The 17824-nt window shown below is 38.8% G+C and overlaps 1 pseudogene; it reads left to right on the plus strand.

Moving 5' to 3' along the window:
• The window catches only part of LOC122134592, an 82472-nt pseudogene that overhangs the window by 38789 nt on the left and 25859 nt on the right, over positions 1 to 17824 (plus strand).

Below are 17824 nucleotides of genomic sequence, written 5' to 3' on the forward strand. Positions count from 1 at the left end.
GGGGAATAATTTCACCACGGGACAAGGGACTTTTTAAAGGAAAAAAAAAAAACATAGAAAACAATGTTTTATTTTTGGGAACACAATCCTTCACCACCATGTAATGCAGTTTTGATTTGTGGACAATACCATTGTCTGTTGATATCTGGGGACTGTGCTCAGCAGGGTGTAATTCAAAAATGCTGCGGAATAGATTCAATTGTAGTTTTATACAGCTGTTTCACAAAAGTTTTGCACCTTTTGATAACTCCAGGGGGGGCCTTTTTTAAGATAAAAGAGGAACTTTGGTCATTTTTTGTGTTTGTGCCCTGGGGGGACTTTTGCTAATGAACCAGAGGAAACATGAAAACATGACCCTCTTGTATGTAGATAAAAAAGGGGGTTTGTAATAGTACTGGTTTTACTGAAATGATAAACAAATTCACCATTTTCAAGCATTCAAATGACAGGGAACAAAGGGTAAAGCTCTAATTTCATATGTATCTTGTGAAAAAAGTTGAGATTACCCCAGGCGTTAGAAACCTCGGACATGCTGTTTTAACATGTTCTCTGTTTAACAAGACAAAAGCCTCAACAGATGTGAATTGCCATTGTTTCTCTCTTTTACAGATGACATGTTGATCCTACCATGAGGTCCTGAGTCTATCTCCTGCACCCATCCAGAAAGCTGCTTGCCCCAGGTGTGTTTCATGGCCACCGGTCTTCCCCGTTGTGGATTTAGATTTAGGGCCTGTGCTCCTAGAACCAGCATTGCAGCTCATCTGAGCGGGGCCCCTGCTGGAGGCCACTGCTGCTCTCGGGGCCCGAAGTTGTCACCACTGCCCCCCCCCCTGGCCCGTTCACTGTTAGCTCCACAGGTCGAACAGCGATGCTGAAAGGTACAAAAAAACCCCACCACTTCAGCTTTGTTGATGCTTCAGGGCTGACCTTTTATGTATTAAAAAGGGGAATTCACACTGACAAGGGCTTTTAAGAAAAACAAAAAAGAAAATGTGTTATTTTGACACAAACCTTCAACCCCCGTTAATGCCAGTTTTGATTTGGACAATACCATTCTGTTGATTCTGACTGTCAGCAGGAATTACAAAAATGAACGGAACGATCAATTTCTTATTTTTAAACAGTTGTTGTCCAAAAGTTTTGCCTTTTGATAACTCCAGGGTTTTTGTTAAAGGACGAAAGATGGAACTTGTGCATTTTTGGGGTTTGGCTGACTTTTGATAAACAACCCTGAACATATCTTGTTTTAGATAATGCCCAGAGAAATTACACAAATCGTTTTGTTTACACATAATACATAGAACCCCCTCATGGGCAACAATAGAAATTGGTTTCAAAATTGTCAAAATAATACGGATTTAAGGTTTTGGAGTCTTGGGTAAAATATCAACATAAATGAAAACTGATTAAATTTGACTCTATCTATACAGTTATTAAACATTGTAGCAAGAGTCATGAAACTTCATTGAGGATCATGAAACGATGTGGGAGGTTTTTTAATGCATGCTAAGTTTAAAACTTACAAAGCCACATAATACGATATGACACCATGCAACCAAGTGGAAGCCCATGAGAAATGGCACATTAGTGAAAAAAATCAAAGACACAACCACAGAAAGTGCAGCATGGCAGTGTTCTAGAAGCACAGAATTTTGTCCTCCTAATGTGCTACAGACTACTTTATGGGCATACTGGTAGCTACAAGGGAATATGGTTAGTACATTTATGTACAGTTGCTCAAGGCTAATTGTATTTGCATACAAAAAACAAAAAACATCAAATCTTTTGAGTACTTTTTCCATCATTTTTTTAAGGCATTTGTAAACCTGACAATTCCAGCAGGCAGCTTTTTCTTCAGGAAGTCGCTCATTGTGGCATTCCCCTGTCCTGAGGCTGAACACTCATTTTGCTTTGGCATGCTACAAACACCCACACCCCGCAGATATATAAGGAACAATACTTTTCTATTTTTCAGGTTGAACAGATAAAAACAGACACCAAAAACTTTAAGGGTCTTGTGCTCACATGTGGGATGTTTTTTTTTTTATATTTTGTTTTCATTGTTTTTGAGGGGATCCTCTGGACCAGAATTTACTCGGGATTGGGTGGTTGACTGGAATGTTGCAGATCATTCAACCTAGCAGATCCCTTAACTTTGTTTTTCCCCACAATTGAAGCCCGCTTAAGTGTTTGACTTGGGACACTGGGAAGACAGTTGGAAAATTCTGTTCATCAGGCCCCACAGTTTTTTTTTTTTGTATAATTCAGATGCTCCAGCATTCCTTTTTTACAGGAAGTTTCAAGTAATGGACTATTCACATGTATGCATTGTTTTATCATTCAGATGCTTCTTCATCTTTACCAAAAGAGGTGTGTTGTTCTGCGTTCAAAGTAATGCATTGTGGCATTTTTCATACTTTTTAAAATGTTCCGGGAATGATTTTCCACAAAAAAGCTAGTCTTTGTTGCAAACTTTGTCACAAAACGCCACTACAATTACTGAGTAAATAGATAATACAAGAATAGCAAGATAACTAGTTTCTGCAGGAGAAATAAAATTGGTTTTCTTTTGTTAAAAACATAATCATTCTTTTGTTGTACAATAATGACTTTTGCATTTTCCTTGTGTGGTTTTTTTTTTCTTTCATTCTGAAGAGAACCAACCATAAGGGCAAGTTATGCTGGCTGAAAAAAGAGGATTTATGAGGAAGGGGGGAAGGGGAGGGGGCCTCTTAACAGGCCGCCCGCAGGGAAGCAGGTTTATGAAACTACTTTGAAAATTTTTCATCTCTTCTCCTCCGTTGAGGGCTGTGTTAACGTTTTTAGTTTTATACGACGCGGGGGAGAAGGGCGTTCAGTCTTCCTCTTCCTCAACCCTTGGATGTTCGCTCTGGCTCGCACAACCGATTCAAACAGCGCACTTAAAAGCCTGTTTTCGATTTGCCAAAAAGTCAGACAGTTTGTTCGCCCTTTAATTTGATTTTGCCGCCTTAGCTATCACTGGGCTATCAATTTGGAGGTAACCTTCAAGACCTTCGTGAGGACATGTCAGTGGTAAACCGATCCTCAGTGATTCGAAACAACGGCGCTTGGACTAATTCCAGGTGACATGAAGTCTGGGTGGGACCATGACGTCAGTGAACCCCCGGGATTCGCGGCCATCATAATTAAATACAAAAGCATTATTTTTCTCTCGACGAGCGGTTGGAAGTTCAGGCGAGACTGGGACACAAAATGCAATCTGCCCTATCCTCTGGACATTCCCTCACCATTTTTGGGCTTCGTTCAAACATAGTGAGAGGTAAAGATGTTCTGCAAATTAAGTGACACCAAAAGTCCCTCATCTCGTGTGCTTGAGGTTTACTAGCTGTTTTTGGAACAGCAAAGTTGGTTATAATAGTTTATACTGTTTGTGTGGGGTCGTGTGAGGTTGAAATGAAACCTACAAGGCCATGGTGTAGGGGTTCGTTTTTTAACCCCTTACAGATGTCTCATGTTTATTTTTAGCAGGTGGCAGCATTGACACACCCTGAATCTGTTTAAACATGTTGTGCTGTTTCCTCCTTTGGAAAGGTTTTTTTTTTTTGACATTTCAAATGCAAACAGCTGTGAGTAGTGAACTCATTGGATGAAATAAGATATTTAAAATCCTGCTTAGGCATTAAAAGTCATGAGGAGCTTTTGCACTTAAATGGCAACCCTAACCACCCTTCAAAATTCAGTTTAAAATGTAGCTGACTGTAGACTTCTCCCATATTCAGCATCCTGTACGGTTGTTTTGATTTTAGGTATGAATGCTTTTTTTCAAAACAAATTAGCATCAAGTTTGAGCATCATTAGTTTTGACAACAATTAGGGATGGTCATGTCAAAACCGGGGTAATTCAGGCCAGCCAGAACTGGGTGATAATTTGACATTTATTGATTTTGGACATCTATTATTATTTAAAAAGCACAACTTCACAGTTAGGTAATTCAGTGTCAAATCAACCAAATCTCAGAAACGTCCCTTGCTCTACTTTTTTTTAATTTTGTCAATATTTAAACATGTAGGTGATGAAATGCAAAAGATACTTAAATGTACACGCGCCTGTATTTTTTTACTGAGTAATCCCACTGTTTTGTAGAGGGGTGGTCCAAAATGAACCAGTTTCACATGGGATTTGGAGCTAGATTACAGGAGGGAAAAGTGACTTTAGAAAGATGGCATCATCATTATTTTTACACAGAGCTTGGTAGGGTCTATTAGTAAATCTGTTGACTTAAGCAAATTTGTCGCATTACATGCCAATGGTGCCCATTCAAAATGGGGAAAAAGCACTTTTTTAAGTATGTCCTTCTCCAAAGTTTGCATGCACGTTTCTAGCAATATTGGAATTTAAGTGTTGGCCTCAAGAGTAAAGGTAAATGTCAAATTGCACACCATTTTCAGTGGGGCGAAAAAAACAAAATGTGTGTCACTTTGCATACAGATACTTCTTTTCTTTTAAAGAGGAAGGTCTGAAGAAACAAATAATGTAGAAACTAGAGATGAATATTGTTTTAAATTATAATTTTAACCATCCTTTTTACAAATAGGTGAATTTACTCAGTAAATACACATAAGTGACTTTTAATATTTTGACTTATATCACCATATGTGTTTATCTTCAGAAAAATATCGACAAAATCAAAAATTTGAGCCAGGGACATCTGGTTGAGTTGACACGGTATGACCTAATTGGTTTTCTGTGGATGTATTCAAACGTTGTTGTAAATTCTACTGAGTTTGTCACCAATAGATAATATTTAGGGCCTAACGGGCTAACATAGATTTTAGGTTGTCGAAATAGCAAAATGGACTTTATTACATTTTTACACTATAGTTGTATAATTTACAGGCGTGCTTGCATATTTTCTTTTGTAAAGATGAAATGATATAAAAAAAAGGAATATGCTGATTTGCTGATCAATAAACATTTCTCTTATCGTAATTAGTGTTAAATAACAGTTTGCTGCATAGCAGCAAACAACAGCACTTTAAAAAAAAAATCTGAAATTTACATTTATAAATGTATTTACTACCACTTTTTGATGAATTTAATGGTTGCTTGTTGAATAAAGCATTACTTTCTTTAAAAATCTTACTGACCCCAAATTTTAGAACAGTAGTGTACATGAAAATACATTTTCCTAGCACAAAAAAAATGCATTTTTAAAAATAAATCACAATTGGGAAACAGAAGGTACAGTTTTAAGACTCATTCATGCTGATCGACACTACTCTGAATATGTCTGTGGTTGTTACTGCCCTGCATACACCCCCTTTCCAATGAAATGGTGCTTCCCACTCAGGAAAGGTCTTTGTGTTATGGGAACAAAATCAACACGTTTTGAATATAGTGGGACACACATTTTAGGAGAATCGTAAAATAACAATTAAAATTGGGTTACTCAAAAATAAAAATAAATACGTAGCAGAGTTTCAGTGGCAATAAATGGAGGTGGACAGGAATAGCGCGCTAGGTCAGGTCAGGAGAACACACTCGCTCACATATGTGCTGAATGAGAGGCGGCTCTGTGCTCGCAGGAAAAATGCAAACTCTGAGACCTTTACCACTCGAGGTGAGGCATTGCGCACAGTCCAGGTTGTGTTAGACAGTCACTGTGTTTATTTAGCAGTGAGATTTCCGACTGCACGCTCATGACGTGTTTTGTGTTATGATTCATTGCAGGAAATGGCAGGCCTTTCCCCTGTTCAAATAAAACATTATCATTTTTTGTATATCTAGTGAAACTAAAATATTATCTTGATATTTATATAATCTATATTATATATATTATATTTAATGTATGAGAATCTTTGGTTTAGGGTTAGTTGCTTGTAATTATGCGTAATTTACTGTTAGTGCTATAGTAAGTACATGTAACGTGTAACAAGGACACTTTTAAAAATAAAGTGCTATACCAAAAAATTGTCGTCATCATCTCATTCTCATGTTGTTTCAAAACTATGTGACTTTATTTTGTCTGTAGAACTTAGTGGAACTGAGAATATTATTAAAAAATATTTTACTGAATGTTCATGCTGGCTGTTTTATAATGAAAGAAACAGTGACCAGGGGCTTTCAAAAAAACTAAATGTTGTCCATTCTTGAATTGTGCTCTTATTTCCAAGTCTTCTGAAACAATACAATTTTACTTATTTATTTGAGCAAAATTTAAGTTGATATTGACTGAAAATCTTCTCCATTGCTTTAGATCTCAAAACTTATCCACATGATCGACGTATTCATACTTTGGTTAAGACACATGAGAACCCACAACGTGGTGTTGTTTGACATCAAACCTGGCATAGTGCCTGTTTTTTTCGACACCTGGCAGCAAGAAGTGTGAATAATGACTGAAATTGCTGTCATAAATCTCTTGTATGACCTCACAAGACTGGCATGATTAGTATGGGCTCTTCTTATGGCATGTTGGTGAAACTTTTGTCCTCTTTGGAGTTTGATATCCCCAGTTACTTTTGTTGTATAGAAAAGTGCAGCAATGGACAGGAAAGGAAGTCATACAGGTTTGGAAGACATGAGAGGACAGGTTAACGGTGTTGATATTCACAACAGTTATTGAAGTTGCTGATGTTTTTCCTATATTCAGCAACTCTGACTTTGACATGTCTTAAGGGATACATTTGATTTTAGTTGTTAATGGCTTTATAAATGCAATTCCTAGATCTACCGGACAGCTTTTCTCTGTGCTTAATGGAGCTGGCATATGGACCATAAAGCTGTTGGATGAGTTCTTTTCCTCAATAAGTCTTTCTCAGGATGAACTGGGAAAGTTAATGATGTAAACAAGCATGCTCAAGCACATCCCCAAAGTCTCAAGCCCAAATTTAGGCTATAAAGTCATTGGTTTGGCTATCACATTCTAACTGGACTCATCGCCGAAGTCTTTACTGGTGATCAGAGCATGTTTGGGTACACTCGATTTCCTTGCCCTGCACTTAACACTATGTGTTGCTTTCATCTGTGAGTAACATGACCTGCCAGGAAGGAGCAGCAGCCAATGGAGAGAGTAAATGTGTGTGTATTTATGTGTGTGTGAAAGAGAGCAAGAGAGAGAGGGAGGGGAGTACGAGTGACCAAACAGTGTGTGTGTGTGTGTGTGTGTTTTTTTGTTGTGTGTGTGTGTGTGTGTGTGAACGAGTGAGATATGCAGCAAATCAGATTTGTGGCAGTAGAGAGCTGGCAGCTGCAGTCAGGCTGAGTTTAAATGTGGCTAAGCACCTCTCGCCGCTGCGGCGTGAAGCAGGGAGTCCCAGCGAGCAGACTGCCGCTACAGCCACAACCATGAAACACTCCCACTCACAGAGGATGGACTACAGGCTGCTCAGTAAGTCACGCTTCAACTTTACCATACACACAACAACAGGCAGTGCTGTCACTTGTGGAGTTATTTTCAATATAGTATCAATGGTGTAGTTCTGGTGGCTAGAACTTGGTGTCAAGGACTGAAGTGTTGTGCTTTGTTTTTTTTCTCTATGGAGAGTTAATCATGTACTGTACTTTGGCAGCCCAGGTTTTTGGTGTATGAGACTAGAAAAAAACACAAAAAACCCTAGAAACACTGTGAAGTTGATTTTTAGTATATTTTATGTCAGGTATGTAATAATCAACAGGGAATATGCCTTAATGTTTGATTCAGTTTGAATAATTGTTTGTTGAGAGCTGGCAGCTGTAGTCAAAAAGTCATACAAGTTAGGAACGACAAGAGGAATTAGTGACTCAGTGTTTATATAGACCAGTATTTGGTCTGTGTAATTACTGTAAAATGGAAGAAGAGGTACACTTGATTTATTTTTATTTTATTTTATTTTATTTTATTTTATTTTATTTTATTTTTTCATTTTATTTTATTATTTTATTTTATGTTATTTTATTTTGCATCTTGACACTGTTTTCATGGCTTTTAAAACTGCCTAAATTTGAACCTAAATTGAAATACTAAATCAAAGCTTTAATATGAAACCTGAGGCAATGAATTAATTAAAATGTGTGTGTAGTTTTAAATGGTACAAAATCCACACATTGTACTGAAAGAGTTTTCTATTTGCTTGGTTGTGACGTTCTGTAGGCTTCAACTCTTTTGTTACACAAAATGAATCATGCTGCTCCAAGGTTATTCTGACTGAATTTTTTTTCGTGTCATCTTTCATTTCAAATATTTTTTCTGGAGGTTGTAAAGAGTCTGAGGGGCATTTACCTTCATAAACTCACTGAATACTGCAAATCTATCTGCTAATGTTTGTACATGAAGCATTTAGCAGTATACTGTATGTTTATATATTATTTAATAATGTATAATTCCTAAATCCCCAGATTGGAAAATTTACTTAGCATTTAAGTGAGTGTCATCCATCACTTTTTTTGTTTTGTGATTATGTCTTCCCTACACGTTTAATGTTTTTATGGTTTATATAGGCCTTCTGTCATCCTAGGTAGTTACAGGTTAGTTATTTTGCACTTTCTATTAATGATTTTTTCTCCATAGGAGATGGGATACTAGGGATGTTCTTGTTAAGTCTCACTCACTGGTCATGAATCAAACATCCATAAGCCACACTATTTCTGTCCAAGACAAAGGCTCTTTTCTCCTAAAGCTTCTGACTGATTTTTAGACTGGCTAATGTGTTTGTATCAGTGACATGTCTAAATAAATAATAAATCCTTCGATATATTCTTTTTCCCATTTATTCCATATTGCAACAGTGTTTTGCATATGCCTAGATACATAAATGTGTACTAAGGCTGGTTATGAGAAAATGGGATGCACCTACAAGCAATGCTTTAATCCGAACTTTTCACTATTTGTTTATTGCAACAATAATTTTTTTTCAATTTGTTGTGCTCCTCTAGCACCTCAGCTGCTCTGCTTGTCCCAATAGCAGATCTCTCGGCCATCGTTCATAAACGAGAGCGCTGCTTCCTGTCTGCCTCAGACCTGCACCGTGAGTGGCCCATGCATAAAGATCAGAAACTACTCATTCACAGCCTATTCATTTCCCTCCATTTTGCTTCAAAAGATGCTATGTGCAAAGAGAAAAGGACACAAGGCAGATACATGTGATGTTTAATGAAATGAGAATGGATATGAGGCTGTATATTGCCAAGAATGATATGCCTAAAACTTACCAACTCTCAGTATTACTGGCTAGGTTTTTTCAGTTTGAAGCAATACAAAGACAGTACCGCTCTGGGTTTATTAATTCTTTAAGTTTTTTTTTTTTTTTTTTTTTTTTTAAAAAGTAGTTTGATTCCTTTGTAATTGCATTTCTGAGCTGAACTGCAAATAATTTGTTCATATGCAAGTGAGCTGCTTACCTAGACTGCATACAGTCTTATAAATACTTACATTGACTTTGATAAAACTCCACTGTGTGTACAGTATTTAATCTATTATTTGTGTGCTAAGCATTTTTCCTTTTATTGGGGTATTGTACCATTAGCTTAGCGACATGAAAAACACCCAAAACATAGAGTTTCAAAACCGAGGTTTTTGATATACTTTAGTCATTTAGTGTGTACTAGAAGCACACTCACATGTTCTATCAGGAAAAGACTAGACTGAATACACAAATCAAACCGCACTCTCTGCCCCTCCTGTTCCGGCGGTCACCATGGCGGCGCGTTGAGCCGAAGGAGCCTGCAAACACTGCTTTTGACAGCTGATGCTATCCAGACAAGCATGATTCACAGTATTTATATTATTTTTGCTTGACCTGCCCTTGAGCGCCATAACAAGCATAACCGCTTTCTGATCGTAATCTCAGCAAGAATGGAGTAAACCGTGGAGGATATGTAAATATAACAAGACTGGTGATGTTGAAGAAATGATCCATCAGTGTCAAAGTATATGGGTTATTGGGAATATTTACAACTCTGGCCTGTATGGCGCCTCCACTTTTACTATACTGCACTGATGAGACTGAAGTGTCAAACAGTGTACATTATCAAAGTTATTTGTTTTGTCTTTTGCAGTACTCTCCGCTTCTTTTTATTACCATGTAACTACTGTACTTTATTGTATGAAGGTTTATCTATGTTGTCTTTTTATCTTCCTCCTTTGCACTGCACTGTACTGAAACACAGTTATTGCCAGCCCTGTCTTGCGGCAATAAAGAATATTGATTCATATGTTGACGCGAAAATGGTTGTACATACAATAACTGGGTAATAACTTGGTAATATCCCTGAACTTATCCCTAAACCTTAACCCATGTAGTTACCTTATATTACCCATTACTTTCTCAGGTAAGTGTATTTGTGAGTAGCCAGAACATACTAGGGGTGTGCAATTAATCGCATTTCATTGTCGTGCGCATCTTGTCCATAAAGCCTGTCCCGTGATTAGTAGTAAATCACCATCACCTGCTTTCAGATGGAGCAGTCCATTAACTACACAGACCCTTAGTTCACTGACAAGCTAGGCGATATCGCGTTCCGAGCAATCGAATGCGATTAATCTGCGATTACGAACGCAATACATTTGCCTAATTGTCAGTGAACTATGGCTCTGTGTCCATTAAAGCCGCTCAATCTGAAAGCAGGTGATGGAGATTTAGTACTAATTCACTGGACCGGCTTTACTGACGACGAAATGCGCATAACAATCGAATGCGATTAATTGCCCACTGCCCTAACACATACTGTAAAATAAGTGCAGCCCAAATTTCTCTCACTTTTTGGTTCAAAGATTCTCCGTTTTAGTTCCATTTTAACACAACTTTCCCAGGATATTATAAATTTTAATTATTGATGTTTTTTTTCTGATCTCCATGAAGGATACATGTAAAGCTACCTTAGATTATAGCCAATAAGAGGAATCTTGGTAGTAAATACCTCTTTGGTGGCATTTTTCTTCTTCTTCAGAACAAGCTTTGTGCGGGGGTCGCTCCTGAGATGGCCATAAAATGTGAAGGAGAATATAGAGATTTTTGGAATGGAGTTGGGTGTGTTCTTAGCATGGCAAACCATGCAAAGGCCAGTTTAAATGCCATGCTTGTGAAGTGGCAAAAATCCAGTTGTCTGTCTGTCTATGTTGTACTTAGTATGGTTCTGTTCCATACACTGAAACAAAGCCAATCCATTAGGTTTTGCAGAACTTACACCACATTTTTGAGAGCACGCTGGTTTATATATTGCTCTGTTGTCCCGATTTACATCATTAAAGTAGGGTATATGGTGGTGGGAGAGGGCCATTAGGTTTACCTGTCCATACAGATGTTTATTTAGTAAAACTCCACTGTCTTTGTCCCTCTCCAGAACGGCAGCTGTGTAGCTCCATGGCCAGACTCCATCATCCTCCTCGCCTTCCACTGTGACGGGCATCAGTAAGGAACTACCGACCTGCGCACCTCATCCATTTTCCAGAGGAGATCGCCACCATCCTGACAGAACAGGAGCAGCAGCTATATCGCCGTGTCTTCCCCCTCGACCTACATCATCTTTCTCACCCGAGACCTGGGTAGCCCAGATTGCAAACAACGCCACCCGCACCTGAAGCCTCCTTGTCCCGCCCCCATCATGTCCACTCAGAATGACCACCATAACACAGTAGAAGACCTTGTCACAAGATTCAACAGGTGAGCAGTCATTAATAGTTCCAGATTCATAACAAAGTGAATGTAAGGGCGGTAGCTCTGGAATAAAAATCGTGTTGGACACAGAAGGACATTTGGGTCATCGTTGCAGCAGGGCTAGTCACAGGTGTCTGTTCTATTGCCTGTTTTACTTGGATCTTTTCTCATTCAAAGCAAGTACCTACTTATCCAAACAGATGTGAGTTTATTGCAGTTGTCTTAACATTTGATACAAAGAGTGCCAGGGGAAATTGTTTCTCTCTCTTTTGAATGGGCCTTAAAGAAGTGGAATGATGTCATCTTAAGGTGCAACGCTTGCCTTTAGATCACTGGTTTTGATTTTAAGAAACTAAATGGAGATAAGATGCGTATTTGCCATTGTTGGCTGAACTCTTTAAGCCTTTAAAACATGAAAACTTCAAATATTGAATCATCAAAGCTAGTTATGGTTTCATGTTAAAAGCAACCATTCTAGACAGGTTATGACTGGGAATAACATGAAATAAAGATTTGCAGATGCTTACAGCCCAGACAGTCAGTGTCCAGTTATGTAAGACTCGAAACTCAGAAAGTTGTGGAAATCAGTCTTATATCTTGTCAAGTAGGTAATGGCTCTAATTAATCCTCTTTCATCGTTGAAAGCAGTATTCCTTGAAAGTTCCTGCTTAACTTTCCATCGCCTAGTCGATTAGAAGAACATTGAAGCTTTCCTGGTGTGAAGGGAGCTTTCTAGATCATAGGCTTTGATGTGAAGTAATGCTATCATAGCATGAATGGATCACATAACAAACCTCCCAGCGTTAATCCTAAGGTCCTTTGCGAACATGTCACTGATTCCCTCCTTTTAGAGGATGGATTGGTTTGCTCTTTTTACCCTAAAATGCTTCCTGTGGACTCATTCGTGCCCAGCAATGTGGTGTGTGTGTTTTTTTTTTATGCTGTAACCCACATAATACATCCCAGAAGTGTTGTCACTGGGTGTCCATGCTAGCCTATGGGTTTTGTGGTCTGTTGTCCTGTTGCCGGTCAGTTGTTTGTGGTCTATTATTCAGTTGACCGGCGGTTGCCTTTGAAGCCCCTTCCAGGGTGCAGTGTCTCTGGCAACTCTTACGTAAGTTTTTATTGTGTCAACTCTGCTTGTCCGTTCACTGCTGGCTGGCCGGGCTGTGCAGTAACTCAAGAGCAGCAGTCTGACCGTGGAATCCTGGCAGAATGACATGAGCTCCAGTGTACTGGTCTTCCTCGTATTAAACGTCCCTGACCATCCGGGCCCTGGCAGAACTGTTCATGTAACTGGCTGACTTTCTGTGAGTGTTTTTTTAGCTGCAACACGCCATCCCGTAAACAGATTTGCTGTGATGAGCGCTCAGGACTAGAGATGTTCGGATTCTGTGACCATGGTGTTAAAAGAAAAATGTGAGTGGGTGATTGACCTTTACAAAGGCTTTTTGACACCACAAATACTGGGGTGGTTCTGGGTGGTTGCCAGGGTGTTGGCAATTGCAGTTTAAATAATACTGTTTAAAAAAAAAACTGAAAATGTTCTGGTAATTTTCTGTCAGGATATTCCCCCCCATAGGTTTTTATGGACATATACGTTTCTGTAAATGCAATGCAGCAGTGCAAAATTTTTTTTCAAAAAACAGGTAACACCACTCTGTAAAAAATAATCTATACAGAAAATTATTTTTCTGTTATAAAATATCTTTTTTTTTATATCTATATATAGAAGGTGTACAGTGTTTTGAGAGGTATGTGGTTGATACGGATGTCCTAGGTGCAGGCCAGTGTTGTATTTCTGTGCATTTACTGTTGTTTTTAGCATGCCGCTGTGTAATTGCTAAATGATCTTTAGCAATGCTACTATGCGATAACTGGCCGGGGATGTTCACCCCCCTGCGTGGTTGACACTGCATTGCCCACCCCTGTGCCGTTTGCTAGGGTATTTTTTCTGAGTTGCTTTTATATGATGTGTGTCGTGCGATTGCTAATTGGACAGGATGTTTCAAATAGAGCAATTGCTTTGGATAGCACCACAACAGTATTACCTTTTTTCGAAGGGAAACAACCCACACTGACTTTTCTCTCTGCATATTAAACTGACATGATAAAGTAACAGAGAGTACATTATTTTTTTTCTTAGTTTCTGTTTTTAAAGCAAAAGTTCATAATTTTCATTGCCCTCATGTTGTTCTAAACCTTTACAAGAGGTTATACCTAGGTTATACACAAAAGTTTAGCACAAATTCTGAACCAAGTGGTCCTGTGTTAAATTTCAAATGTGACTCACCAAACCCATTTGTATGATTTTTCAGAAAACTTGGAAAAATATACGCAAGCTGTATGGATTTCACTGTCTTGTTATCTGTGTTTAGTGGTTATGGGGCCCAGTGGGCTCAAAATCTACATTTGTGCAACTCAATCTATCTTCATTTTTCTTGAAAATGTAAATGAAATCATGTTTGGGGGAACTTATGAGTTTAAAAGCTAGAAATTTAATGTTATACAATCAGCCGTGTTTTCTTCCGATATGTGGTGATTATACACCAATAAAGTGAGAGAGTGTATAAAGTGAGAAAGGTATGGAGAATGTCATGTAATTTTCCTCAGTTTTTTTTTTTTTGGGCCCTCAAACTAAAGTGTGTGTTGTGTAATTTAGGTGAGCTCAAATGGGTGACCTGGCTTATTCCTGCACTGCTGGTCCATGGAGGGGAGAAGAGAGAAGGTCTTCTCATACCTTGTCCCATGTGGCAAAGTGCTTCCCTGGAACATGGGCAACTACAATGCGGTCATGGAATTCCTTGGCAGGTCTCAGGGTATGGCAATGAAATGCCCTTTGAATGGCTTGCTAAGAAAATAATAATCCCTTTGAGAATAAATGGCCCTCTCTGTTTTGTATTTGTGGTGTTACTATTAACAAAGTGAGGGACATTCCCCTTTTGAGTCATTAAATTGTTTTTTTGACAACACAACAAAAACAGTTGGGTGTTACATGAGATTTTTAGGATGAGTCTCATACTAATCTGGCAACCCCAAGTTTTACGTTCTCTATGGACTAATTTATCTAAAAAAACAATTTTTTGTCATCTATCAATTTTTTATGCTCGCCACGGAAATTAAAAATGAAATACTAGTCCCTCCAAGGCCATGTTTTTCACTACAGTCATAAGTTGTAGCAGCCTCTGAGTTTGCAGTTGGAGTCCCAGTTAGATTTTTCAAATTTTTTGTTTTTTTTTTTTAAATTTTATTCCACTTATGTTATAAAGAGAGAGAAAAATACAGTGTTTTGCTGGTTATTATACACAAAATATTTTTTAAGACATATTAAGACAAAATTCTAACTCTGTGTTGCACATAATCAGACTTAATTCAGAGCGATTCATCAGACTTCCTCCCCTAAATTCATGTTTTGAAATTACATTTAAAAAAACAAACAATGATAAGAAGCCTTTTGAGGCAATATACATATAGAACAAGCCTGTCTTATTCTTCCCCAGGGTCTTCGCAAAAGTTCTGAAAATGTGGCAGTTTCATGGCCCCGGCAGATATCGAAGACCATGCGTGGTCTGAAGGATGCCAATGGCCCAGCATGAAATCATCCCTCTGAGTACAAGAAAGTGGTCCACCGTGCCCTTACACCCCATCCCTTGATGCAAAAGTGGTGCCCCTTCTTTGGCGTGTTCCTTAAGAACTTAGCGAGGCTTTGGATGGTGCAGCCAGCATTTATTGGACTGCGTCCATCATTTTGATTCTCAAGAAGATCCTCTTGAGGTGGAGGATTAGGTTTTGCATCCAAGGATCCCATGATGACTAACACAGGAAATTGTATCACTATGGTCTAATTTAATTGCCTTTTTACAGTTACAATAATAATCTTGAGAACCATTTTGGCCTAGCTGGAGCAATTACCTTTTCATCAGACTTTTTAATATGCCCTGCTGACTTGCTTCCTGGCTTTTACAAAAAACACATTAGAGTGATTCAACCAGGACAAAAGTAATTTTGTCACCCATGAAAAGCTTTTACAGCCCACAAAATCTACTCGTATTGGTCTATAATTGTGGGTTATTTTCTTTTGTGTGGAATCTCTGTGGTGAAGTGCTCTTTTTAACCTTAACAGTTTTTTTGTCACCGACTACAACAGGCCAGCAGCACTTCATGCGAGAGGCTTGGGAGCGATGGGCTCCCAGCTCAGACAAGGAGCGACCGTCATTACACATTCTGCAGACGATTCGCAGAGCGCTACCAAACCGAAGCCTGGAGGCCGAGGAGCCTGACGGAGAAGCACAGGAGAATCACAGTTTGCCCCCAAACCGTTTTTCCTTCAAAGACAAGAGCAGAAACCAGTGAGTTTAATTTTTTGGACATATATAATGTGTTGAGTCTAATTCAGATATGTTGAGGCATTCTCATCCATTTTGGTTTTAATACCACTATAGGCTCGATGCATAGAGCTTTGGGTTATTTCTTTACACTTCCCTGTGTTAACTAAGGAGATCTATGATACCTAAGCATTCCCATTGAATCTCAATGGGAGTTGCTTCGACCTGGTGGAGGAACCACTAGATGTGTGTGATTTGATGTGCCATTGTTTTGCTCATGGACCAACATTTTAAAGGCTTATTTGAGTCCAACCTTACCTGAACTGTAAAATGAAAACTTTAAGAAAATTGCCTACATCTTTAGCACTCTGACAATTTTTTTGGTCACCACAAGAACACGAAAAATCCTAAACCCAAAAGCATCGGACAGAAAAATAACTACTTTTTAAGGTTTTTAAAACCCCCACTTAAGCTTAACTAAATCTTATGATTCTTGATACAGTATGTTTTTTTATGAAGGTTATGGCCAGGTTGCTGTGAAATTTTATTCATCATAACTCACTCAGTTGTTATGGTCTGTACTACTATATTTTCCTTTGCTGACAACCTTGACGAAAATTTAACAAGACAGAAAGTAAAAAAATTACTGTAGCAAATGTGAGTGCTCAGAGTTTATTTTGAACCTTTATAACGTCTTTAAGTTATAAAAAGATTTCCTAGACCTTCCATTGGACTGAAGTGTTTTTTCATGTGAACATGTTGTGCTTGTCAGTGTATTTTGAGATGGTTTTTTATACATGTTTGACCTACGTACAGAGCAGGCACTACAAACCCCATGTTTCCTAGTAGAAAGCAGTGAGTTTTTAGTTCTGTTTGTCTCCTCAGGATGCTGAGGCAGTTTTGTTGTCTGCAGGAAGGTGCGCTCATATGGTTACTGTTATTACTGTGTCTCTGGAGAATCTCATTCGTCTTTGTAGACGCCATCCCAAGCATTTACTTCTTTCAAGAGACTGATATCTTGAGCATCTTGGCTTTGATGTAATGTCTTTATTTGATCTAAACTTCTCTCCCAGTAACTCTTCCAGTTCCAGGCTGACTTTACACCCACAGAATCGTATCAAATTTGATCATACTGTGTGTTGGGTACCGATCCACCCCACTTTCATTTCTCAAACCACTACCTTCTGTCTATCTCTTCTCTTTCAATCATTCAACCACTCTCACGAAAAGGACCTGGGTCAGAGCGTGTCCTGTAAGTTGCCAGATTGTGCGTTAATGGTTAAAAGTTTAATGGGTTACACTAACTGCATTGGTTTCTAAGTCGACATTGCAGTGTTTCATTTGTATAGGTTTTGTGTGATTGCATTTAGAAATGCATGTTGGGGTGGATGGGTTCCTTCCTCTGGGGGGGGGGGGGGGGGGGGGGGGGGGGGGGGGGGGGGGGGTGGGGGCCACAGTGGGGGGGGGGGGGAGCAGAGATTATTTTCCATCCAAGACCGGCAGAACTCTCACGACCAGCCCAAGCCCAAGTTCTTTAATGACACTTACCAGTATCAAAACACTTAATAACACCAACCAAGACAAGACCCCTAATCCCAGCAAAAGATCCAGAACCCAAACCAATACCAAATTTCCTACACGCCAGACACTGTACCAGTTTTTTTTTTGAGGACCAGACCCATACCACACACCGCTATTGCATGCCAGATCAATGCTCAGATCAAGACCTTAACTGAGAACCCCATGAAGCAAAAACTTGTTTGCTCCATGCACCAGACTGTCCATTTTTAATTTAATGGAGATTATGCAGATTTTAGTTTCCACCTTCATTTCAGACATAAGGCTAAGTAGTCATGTAAGAGCCATGGGATCCGCACCCTCTA

This window comes from Cyprinus carpio, unplaced genomic scaffold (assembly GCF_018340385.1).
Source record: "Cyprinus carpio isolate SPL01 unplaced genomic scaffold, ASM1834038v1 S000006527, whole genome shotgun sequence".
Lineage (NCBI taxonomy): Eukaryota > Metazoa > Chordata > Actinopteri > Cypriniformes > Cyprinidae > Cyprinus > Cyprinus carpio.